The sequence below is a fragment of the Heterocephalus glaber genome, unplaced genomic scaffold (assembly GCF_053883595.1).
Source record: "Heterocephalus glaber isolate CG9 unplaced genomic scaffold, H.glaber_assembly_v1.0 deba00000901, whole genome shotgun sequence".
Taxonomy (NCBI): domain Eukaryota; kingdom Metazoa; phylum Chordata; class Mammalia; order Rodentia; family Bathyergidae; genus Heterocephalus; species Heterocephalus glaber.
In genome coordinates, this window is record NW_028258171.1 from 10,451,100 (window position 1) to 10,461,184 (window position 10,085).

At 41.8% G+C, this 10,085-nt stretch overlaps 1 pseudogene; it reads right to left on the minus strand.

Annotated features, from left to right (window-relative positions):
* Nucleotides 1–2,644: 2,644 nt before the first annotated feature.
* On the minus strand, nucleotides 2,645–4,770 carry LOC101709996 (calicin-like; annotated as a pseudogene).
* Nucleotides 4,771–10,085: the final 5,315 nt, after the last annotated feature.

The window sequence follows — 10,085 nt, forward strand, 5'->3', positions numbered from 1 at the left end:
AGGAATATGGATACGGATATGGAGAGTCAAGACAAGAAATTAAGCACATTCTGACACAAGTCTGCAACTTTTGCTCCTCAGACCCAGCATACTGAACTTCTCATTACGGGAATGCCCACCCATGACTTTGTGAAGGAAATATAAATAGGAGACAATGAGACATTGTTAGCCTCATGATGGCCCTAGTTCATTGCTCCATGTTATATCCCACTGCCTGAGATTACCCTTGATTTGTTATCCATTCCTATTTGAACTTCACTGACTTTGGAATACTGTTTGGGTTTCTGGAAATGAAACCCTTAACTGCTTAAATCCTGGACTCAGGATGCATTTTATCTTTGCACTAGAAATCTGAACACTTAGTTTAGAGGTTAGATATATGCGTTTGGACTCAGCTGGAGTTTGTAGTAATCTTCTTGGCTTGATAAAAGCCCATATCCTTGTAGCAGTTGGCAAGCTCCCTCAGCTTCTCACTGTCCCCCTTATGAGGAAATGAGACAGTCTTGCTCCCATATTGTGCCTGGCTATGCAGCAGCAGAGGAATGACCAGATACCAACTGAGATATCCTTTACCCTTTTTCTAAACTAATGGACAAAGCAGCACTGATCATCTGTAGCTCTACCATAGTATGTGCCTAATCACTCAGATCATAAGAAATATTTCCTCAGAGTGCCAAAGCAAGGGAAGTAGATCACAGATCACACTTTTGTTCCTGATTTTTAGAACAATATAATCTGTAGATTCAGGTTGTTGCTCTAGCAAGTCCCTGGGTATTTCCCAACTGGGAGCACAGGGTCAGGCACTCTTGAGTATGATGCTTCTTCGTGCCATTTGTAGAGAAGTGTTAAACCAACATCCACACAGAACACATGACCAAAAACATGAAGATGGGCATTCTCCAGGGAGAGTGTAGGAATGGTGGGGAGGCCCTTCCTCTCTAATCTCTGGGAAAATACATTTCCCAGACAGTAATAAAGACTCACAATAAATGGATGTTAAATATTGAACTTCGAAGGCAGCTTTGAAAAACCATTCAAAGCTACAACTTTATTTCAAATCTTTCAAACATTGACCCACTTTTATAAACTATACACAAATGAAGATTCCAAAATATTTTGCTTTTCTTCATGATAAAGATGCTTGCAGCATTTATAACAAATTTCTCAGTTTCTTTCTTTGCAATGAGTTGTACAGTGGATCACATGGCATTAGTCAGTAGCTCCAGGTTTAGTTTTAAATGCCCCTCAAAAATTAATAATAATTGACCTGGAAAATCATGTTACACATACTGAATAAGAGAAATGAAAGTGATTATTGTTCTCATTAATCTCTCAGTGTAAGTTCTCAAAAGTTAGAACAACCAAGGTTGAACTGACATTTAATTGCAAAATGATAAGCAGGTCAAGGAGAATATGCTAAGCTTTTTAATTCCTGTTGTTTTTATTTCAACTGAAATTGATTTTTAAATACTGCATTTTCTGTAAAATATGTTAAGGTAGTTAAAATACTTAATTCAAGTACATTTTAAGCAACAACATAGAGGCTACCATTAGTATGAGTTTAATTTGTTGAAGAATTTTATAAATAAGGAAACTTTTCTATATTAAAGGATTTGATTAAATTATTCACAGTTAACATATTTTATTGAACTGAAAACTGCTTCTGGTGTTTTACAAGAATTCTAAAAACACTGTACAAGAAGTGATCAAACTACAGTGTGTAAAAATATTATTACAGTAAAAGACACATTTCAATTAATCCCCTAAAATACTGCTCCTGGCTCCAAACACACTTATCTCATTATTCTTCCCACTGCCTGAAGCAGTTCTGAAAGTTATCTTTCATAAATATCTTTACAAAGTGTAATAAAAAATTCAGTGAATGTTGCATCCAACAGAAAGGCAGATTCGTAAAGTTTTTTTTTTTTTTTTAGAGAGTCTCAAAGAGCATTTTATGGGGACTTACTTAATATACAGGCCCAAGATTTAGACCCTCGCCTCACCCTCCTTCAATCCTGAAAAAAAGTGTTTCTACAGCACTTCAGAACATGCCAAGGACTATCCTAAGCACTTTTCATGGATTAACTCATTTAAACTTCACCTTTACATGGTGAAGTAGGCACACTTATTAACTCTCTTTTGAAGAAAGAGAAACCGAAGCAGAGAAGTGTTAAGTGACTCATGGAGGATCATCCAATGAGGGACAGAATGTATGGAACCAGGCCACCTGGCCCCCAAATCTACACCTCTGCAGAACAGGGGACTTTCCAGATATCACCTTGGCCAGTGATTGGGAGGTAAGTCCACCCCATCCTGTGGGGATCCTTCTTTCCAGCCTCAGTTTGGATCTCCCTCTCCCTCGACAGAGTAGCTTTGATTTTTCACCCACTGGGAGCCAGCGCCCAGGAGACATCTCTGTCCCACCCACCAGAGACTCCATCTGGTCCAGCCTCTCTTGGATCCCTCCAGTGACAGGCTAGCCCTGAGTTTCCACCCACGTGCAGCAGCCCTGGCCTAACAAGTGCACCTTCAGGGCCAAGCAGGCCCTGGAAGATTAAGAAGGAAGCAGAAGACCACCTTCCTCTTTCTCTCATGAAATTGTGAATGATAACGCATTTACTTATTCTCCCACTTAAAAAGCTGTTTAAATCCTTTGAAGAATCTTGCAGGGTAGCTTGGCTAGACAGCAGGTGGGACAGTCCAGCACCTCCAGGGGGGAGGCCGGGATCTGCCACTCGCTAGTCTTTTGGTCCAGAAGGTAGGCATTTGGATTGATGGTGTAGTCCTTGGTCTGAACATTGCTGGCCGTGGTGACACCTCCACATACAAACACCTTTTCGTCTCCAATGGAACATATAGCATGGGACACATCCAAGGGACAGTCGTTGGGCAAGAGAGGCACCAAGGCAGTGGTCTTGTTGGCCTTTATCTTCTGCAGGTTGATTTCCATGCTCTGCCGGTGGCTGTGCACGCAGAGGATGTTTTCCTGCTAGAAAGAGAGCAAGGGCCAGTGGTTGAACTTGATGGGGAAGGTGATACACTGGACCACCTCCCCAGTGCTGGTGTCGAAGTAGTCCACTACCCCGACCCGGGAGATGTAGCCTTTCACCAAGCACCACCCAGTGACGATGTACAAGTTCCGGTCACCCCTGGTAACCATGGCCGTGCCATCCATGGGGATGCTCATCTTCCCTCCCAGGCACCAGGCCTCCTTGAGCTCATCATAGCGATAGATGTTGGAGACATAGCGCCTCGGGGCAATGCTGCCACCCACCGAGTACACCGTGCCCCCGCAGGTCACCATGGTGTGGAAGACCACCCCGATGGGCAGGTCAGACAGATTGGTCCAGGAGTTGTCATCCATGTCATACCGCCACGCTGTCTTCAGCCCTGAGATCTGTTCTGTGGTGTCACCGGAGACGTAGATGTCGTGACCGGCAGAGCTGGCACTCAGAGCCGCTGCCCGGTAGGGCATCTAGGAGAGCTTCAGCCACAGGTTCTCCTGGATGATATAGGCAAACACGGCATTGTTGAACTTGCCCTGAGCCTTCTAGCCCCCAAGGAGCACCACAGAGTCGAGCAGGGACCCTTTGCGCTGGTAGCCCAGCAGGCTGCATGGCCGCTCTTGCTTGGGGTCCACCAGGATGCTCTCGATCAGTGTGACATGGCACGAGCTGCTCTCCATGCCCATGAGCTTGTCCCTGGCAAACACCAGCGTCTTGTTGGTAAGGGCATTGAGATTGATGTAACTGAAGAACTTCCTGAAGTACTTGGCCTGCTCCTCTTTCTGGAAGTACACCCAGTGAATGAGTGCACTGAGCGCCTGGTCCTCGTTGAGCACATGAAGGTTTTCATCGTGCAGCAGGCGGCCGAAGATGACGGGTGGGCAGTGCATGAAGTGCGCGGAGCCCTCGGGACTGGCCCAGTAGTGGAAGTTGTCCCGAATGCCGTTGTAGGCCAGGTCCGACACCTCTTTGAGCTCGAACAGCTCGGCCAAGAAGAGGTAGCCCAAGCAGTTGCCCTGGCAGATGGACTTAATAAGGAAGTCATTGCAGTGAACTTGGAGGTACGATGTGTTGAAGTACTGGGCGCCCCGGAGCAGCTCCTCCACGTTCTGCTCTGAAATCACCACCTTGCCGCTGTAGAAATAGTCCAGGAGCTGCTCCACCGTGGCTGCGCCCAGGTAGTTGGTGTCAGTGGTGATGAAGAGCTCATCGGTGGTCGTCACATCGTTGCCAGTCATGAGATTCTTCACTAGCAGAGAGACGGCAGCCAGCACGTTGCGATGTGCAAAGAAGACATGGTGGTCCACGGTTAGGTCCATGTCCCATACGCTTTTTATTTCCTTTGTTTGTTCAGGCTCTGCAGCACAAAGCTGTTGTAGTTTTTCTTGGTGAATGCCAGTTTCATGGTGCCTCTGGCTGGCTGAGGCAGAAGATCAGTGGGAGGTCATAGAGAACAGAACCTTCCGTTTGTGAGGCAGGCAGCCAAACCAATGAGCTAAATCCTCGGACCTCCACTGATACTTTGGTTTTTTGGGGTTTTTTGGTTTTTACATTAAATTCTTTTATTGGTACATTGTAGGTATACAACACAATTACATTTCTCATTGGGAATTTACATAATGCATAATGGTTCTTCTATTTTCCGCATTCCTAGCCCTCCCTTCACGCCCTCCACCCTTCCCTATTTACAAAGACTTTATTTCCATTTTTTCCATTTCTCATCATTTTTCCTTTCCCTTCCTTCCTTTCCCCTGCCCCTCCCACTACCCCTACCCCTTTGGACATTTTCTTCCTATTTTACATTTTTGATTATTCATTCTAATCATTGGTACATTTTAGGTATTCAATATAATGACATTCATCATTGGAAATTTGCACCTTTACATAGTCTCTCTTGGTTCTTATTTTTCACCCTTGCCCAGCCCTCCCTTCAAACCCTCCACTCCTCCCTATTTGCAAAGATTTTGTTCCTATTTTTCCATTTTCTCATATTAATCCCATTCCCTTCTATCCTTTCCTCTAGCCCTCCCATTTCCTTCCCCTTTGCCCCTTTTCTTCCTATTTCACATTACCTATTATACATTTAGTCCTTATTTACATTTTCAGTTTCTCACACCAGAGAAACTATTCCGTATTTACACATCTGTGTCCTATTTATTTCACTTAAGAGTATCGCCTCAATGTGCATCCACTTAGCTATAAATGTCTCTAATTTCTCATTTTCTATGGCTGACTAGCACTCCATTTTATAAAAAAACCACATTTTCTTTATCCAGTCTCCAGTTGATGGGCATTTGGGCTGTTTCCAAGTTTTAGCTATTACAAACTGTGCTGCTATGAACATGAGTGCACATACATCACTGTGGTATGATTCTTTTAATTCTTTGGGGAAGATCCCCAGCAGTGGAATAGCGGGGTCAAATGGGACTTCCAGTCCTAGTTCTTTGAGGTATCTCCATACTGATTTCCACAGTGGTTGAATCAGTCTACACTCCCACCAGCAGGGGAGCAGGGTTCCTCTTTCCCCACAGCCCCGCCAGCATTTGTTATTGGTTGCTTTCATGCTAGCAGCCATTCTTTCTGGAGTGAAGTGGAATCTCAGCATTGTTTTCATTTGCATCTCTCGAATGACCAGTGATGTTGAACATTTTTTCATGTATTTATTTGCTATTTCTACTTCTTTGTCTGAGAAATGTCTGTTCATTTCAGATGCCCATTTTCGGATTGGGTCTTTAAATTTGGGAGGTCTGATCTTTTTAAGTTCTTTATAGATTCGAGATAGGAGACCTTTGTCTGAGGAAGAGCAGGTGAAGATTTTTTCCCACATTGTGGGTTGTCTCTTCACACTGCTGGTGGTTTCTCTTGCTGTACAGAAGCCTTTTAATAAGAAGAGATCCCGCTTGTTGACTGTTTGTGCTAGTTCACGGGCAACTGAGGTTTTGTTCATAAAATCTTTTCCTACACTGATGTCTTCAAGGGTTCTACCTAACCTCTGTTCCAACTGGTTCAGAGTTTCTACTTTAATATTTAGATCTTTAATCCATTTTGATTTTACTTTAGTGCATGGTGAGAGATACAGGTCTAGTTTTAATCTTTGGCAAGTTGAAGCCCAATTTTTCCAGCACCATTTATTAAAGAGGCTATCTTTCCTCCAGTGAGGGTGTTTGGCTCCTTTATCGAAGATGAGATTGCTGAGTGTGTCTGGTGTTGTTTCTGCGTCTTCTAATCTGTTCCACTGGTCCTCAAGTCTGTTTCTTTGCCAGTACCATGCTGTTTTTATCACAGTAGCTTTGTAGTAGAGTTGCAGGTTGGGGATTGTGATACCCCCTGCCATGTCTCTGTTACCTAGAATTGCTTTTGCTATTCTGGGTCTCTTCTTGTTCCAAATGAATTTTTGGATTGTTTTATCAAGGTCTGTGAAGTATGCTGCTGGGATCTCAATTGGAATTGCATTAAATCTATATAGCAGTTTTGGAAGTATGGCCATTTTCACTATATTAAGCCTTCCTACCCAGGAGCAGGGGAGTCTGTCCATTTTCTGATGTCATCTTCAATCTCTCTTTTCAGAGTGCCATAGTTTTCAGAGAAGAGGTCTTTGATTTCTTTCGTTAGGATGATTCTAGGTATTTCAGTTTTTTGGATGCTATTGTGAAAGGAATTATTTGCCCTATTTCTCTCTCAGTGAGTCTGTCATTGGTGTAGAGGAAAGCTATTGATTTTTGTGTGTTAACCTTGTAACCAGCTACTTGACTGAATTTGGTCATTAAGTCTAGAAGACTTTTGGTGGAGTTCTTGGATTCTTCTATATAGAGTATCATGTCATCTGCAAATAATGACAATTTGACTTCTTCATTACCTATCTTTATTCCTTTTATTTCTTTCTCTTGTCTAATTGCCATGGCTAATGTTTCCAGAACTATATTGAACAAGAGTGGTGATAGTGGACATCCTTGTCTTGTTCCTGATTTTAGTGTGAAGGGTTTCAGTTTTTGACCATTTAGTATGATATTGGCTGTTGGTTTTTCATAGATGGCTTCTATCAGTTTGAGGTAGAGACCATATTCCAATTTTTTGTAGAGATTTTATCATAAACACATGCTGGATTTTGTCAAATGCTTTTTCTGCTTCTATGGAGATAATCATAAGGGTTTTGTCCTTGGCTCTATTGATATAGTCTATTACATTGATTGATATGCGTATATTGAACCATCCCTGCATCCCTGGGATGAATCCCACTTGATCAGGGTGTATGATCTTCTTGATGATCTTCTGCATTCTGTTTGCCAGTATCTTATTAAGGATTTTTGCATCTATGTTCATTAGTGAGATTGGCCTATAGTTCTCTTTTTCGGTTGGGTCTTTCTCTGCTTTGGGGATCAAGGTGATGCTTGCTTCCAGGAATGAATTTGGGAGTATTGCTTCCCTTTCAATTTCACTGGAGAGTTTAAACAGTAGTGGCAGCAGCTCCTCTCTAAATGTCTTGTAGAATTCAGCAGTGAAGCCATCAGGGCCCGGGCTTTTCTTAGTTGATAAGTTTTTAATTACATTTTCAATTCCATTGGTTGATATTGGGTTGTTCAGAGTTTTTAGGTCTTCTTCGTTCAGCTTTGCTAATTCATATGTATCTAGGAATCTGTCCATTTCTTCTGTGTTGCCCATCTTATTGGTGTATAGGTTCTGGAAGTAGGTATTGATGATCCTCTGGATTTCTGCTGGGTCTGTTGTAGTTTCACCCTTTTCATTCCTAATTGCATGGATTTGGGCCTTTTCTTTCCTTTTTCTGACAAGGTTGGCTAAAGGTTTGTCAATTTTGTTGATTCTTTTGAAGAACCAACTCTTGGCTTCATTGATTTTTTTGTATTGTTCTCTTAGTCTCCATTGAATTAATTTCTCCTCTGATCTTTATAATTTCCTCCCTTGTATGAGCTTTGGGGTTGTCCTGCTCTTCTTTTTCTAGAAGCTTGACGTTCAGCATCAGGTTGTTTAATTGGGCTCGTTCTGTTTTCCTAATACGCGTATTCACTGCTATGAATTTCCCTCATAAGACTGCTTTCATTGTGTCCCATAGATTCCGATATGTTGTATTGTCATTGTCATTTAATTGAAGGAACTGTCTGATTTCTTCTTTAATTTCCGCTGTGATCCATTGGTCATTCAGAAATGAGTTGTTCAATTTCCACGTTTTTATGACATTTTTTGAGTTTCTTTTGGTATGGATCTCCAATTTCATCACCTTATGGTCTGATAATATACAGGGGATAACTTCAATTCCTTTGCACTTACTTAAACATGTTCTATGTGTGAGTATGTGGTCTATTTTGGAGAATGACCCATGTGCAGCTGAGAAGAATGTGTATTCTGATTTTGTGGGGTGGAAGACTCTTTGAACATCTGTTAAGTTCATTTGTTCAAGTGTTCAATTGAGTTCTAATATTTCATTACTTTTTAGTCTAGTTTATCTATCTATTTGTGACAGTGGGGTGTTGAGGTCCCCCACTACAACTGTATTAGTGCATATATGACTTTTCATGTCCGTTAGTATTTGTTTTATATAGTTGGGTGCACTAGCGTTTGGTGCATAGATATTTATGACTGTCATCTCTTCCTCTTGGATTCTTCCCTTTGCAAGGATGTAGTGTCCTTCTTTGTCTCTCTGAATCAGTGTTGGTTTGAAATCTACTTGATCTGCAAAGAGGATAGCTACTTCTGCTTTTTTGGGGGGGTTCCTGTCACATGGAGTATTGTTTTCCACCCTTTAACTTTCAGTCTATGAGTTTCCTTCTGAATTAAGTGTGTTTCCTGTATGCAGCATATTGTTGGGTTTTGCTTCTTGACCCCTTCTGCCAGTCTATTTCTTTTGATTGGTGAATGGAGACCATTAACATTGATGGTTATAACTGAAACATATTGACTTGTCATTACCATGACTTTTTCTTTTTGTTGGGTTCTCCCCCTTTACACTTAATTTCTTGTCATGCCAGATGGGTTCATTCTGCTTTTTTTCTTGGGATTGTGATCCTCAATGTCTGTTCCTAGCATATTGTGTAAAATTCTTTGGAGTGCTGGTTTGGTATTCACAAAGTTCCTAAGGTGCTCTTTGTCAGGAAAGTATCTTATTTCTCCATCCATTTTGAAAGATAGTTTTGCAGGGTACATCAATCTGGGTTGGAGGCTGTTTTCTTTTAGGGCTTGGAATATGTCACTCCAAGCTCTTCTTGCCTTGATGGTTTGTGTTGAGAAGTCTGCTGTGATGCTGATGGGCTTTCCTTTGTATGTGATTTGTTTCTTTTCTCTGAGTGCTTGTAGAACTTTATTCTTCTGCTGTGTTTCTGGAATCTTAATAATTATATGCTTATGTGTAGATTTGTTTTGATCAAGGCAATTTGAGTCCTATATGCCTCACTTATCTGTATGTCAAGCTCTTTTCCCCTGCTTGGGAAGTTTTCTGCCATTATTTCTGTGAAGATATTTTTTATGTCATCTCCACTCTCGCCTGTTTCTTCATTGAGCCCAATCAGTCTTATGTTATTGTTCTTTGCATCGTCTAGCAGCTGCTGGATTGATTTCTCATGTTCCATTATAATTTTGAAGCAATTTTTCTTTTCCTGGTCACTAATTGCAATCTTGTCTTCTATATCTGAAATTCTGTCCTCACATTGGCTCATTCTGCTGTATAGTCTTTCAGTGGAGTTTTTCATGTCCTGGAAATCTATTTGCATCTGTTTTATGGATTCCATTTGTTTCTTATGTTGGGATTCCATCATGTTCCTGAGCTCCTCTCTAGATTTATTAATCATGTCTTGCACTATGGGCACAATTTCTCCTGTTATCTGAGAAATTATTTCTGATTTCATTTTTTCCAGATCCCCTTTAGTTGCCAGTTCAGTGGGTCCAGGTGGTTGAGTATCAGAGAGTTCCATCTCATTTCCCTTTGGGGTTGCTGTAGGTGATCTGGAAGTCTGGTTTTGAGACTTATTTATGTGTTTTCTCATTTAGACTGGGGCTGGGCGGCTGTTAGCGCCTGCACGGATTACCTCCTCTGAGCTGCGAGAGGTGGGACAGGGGCCAGGAGCAGAGGTA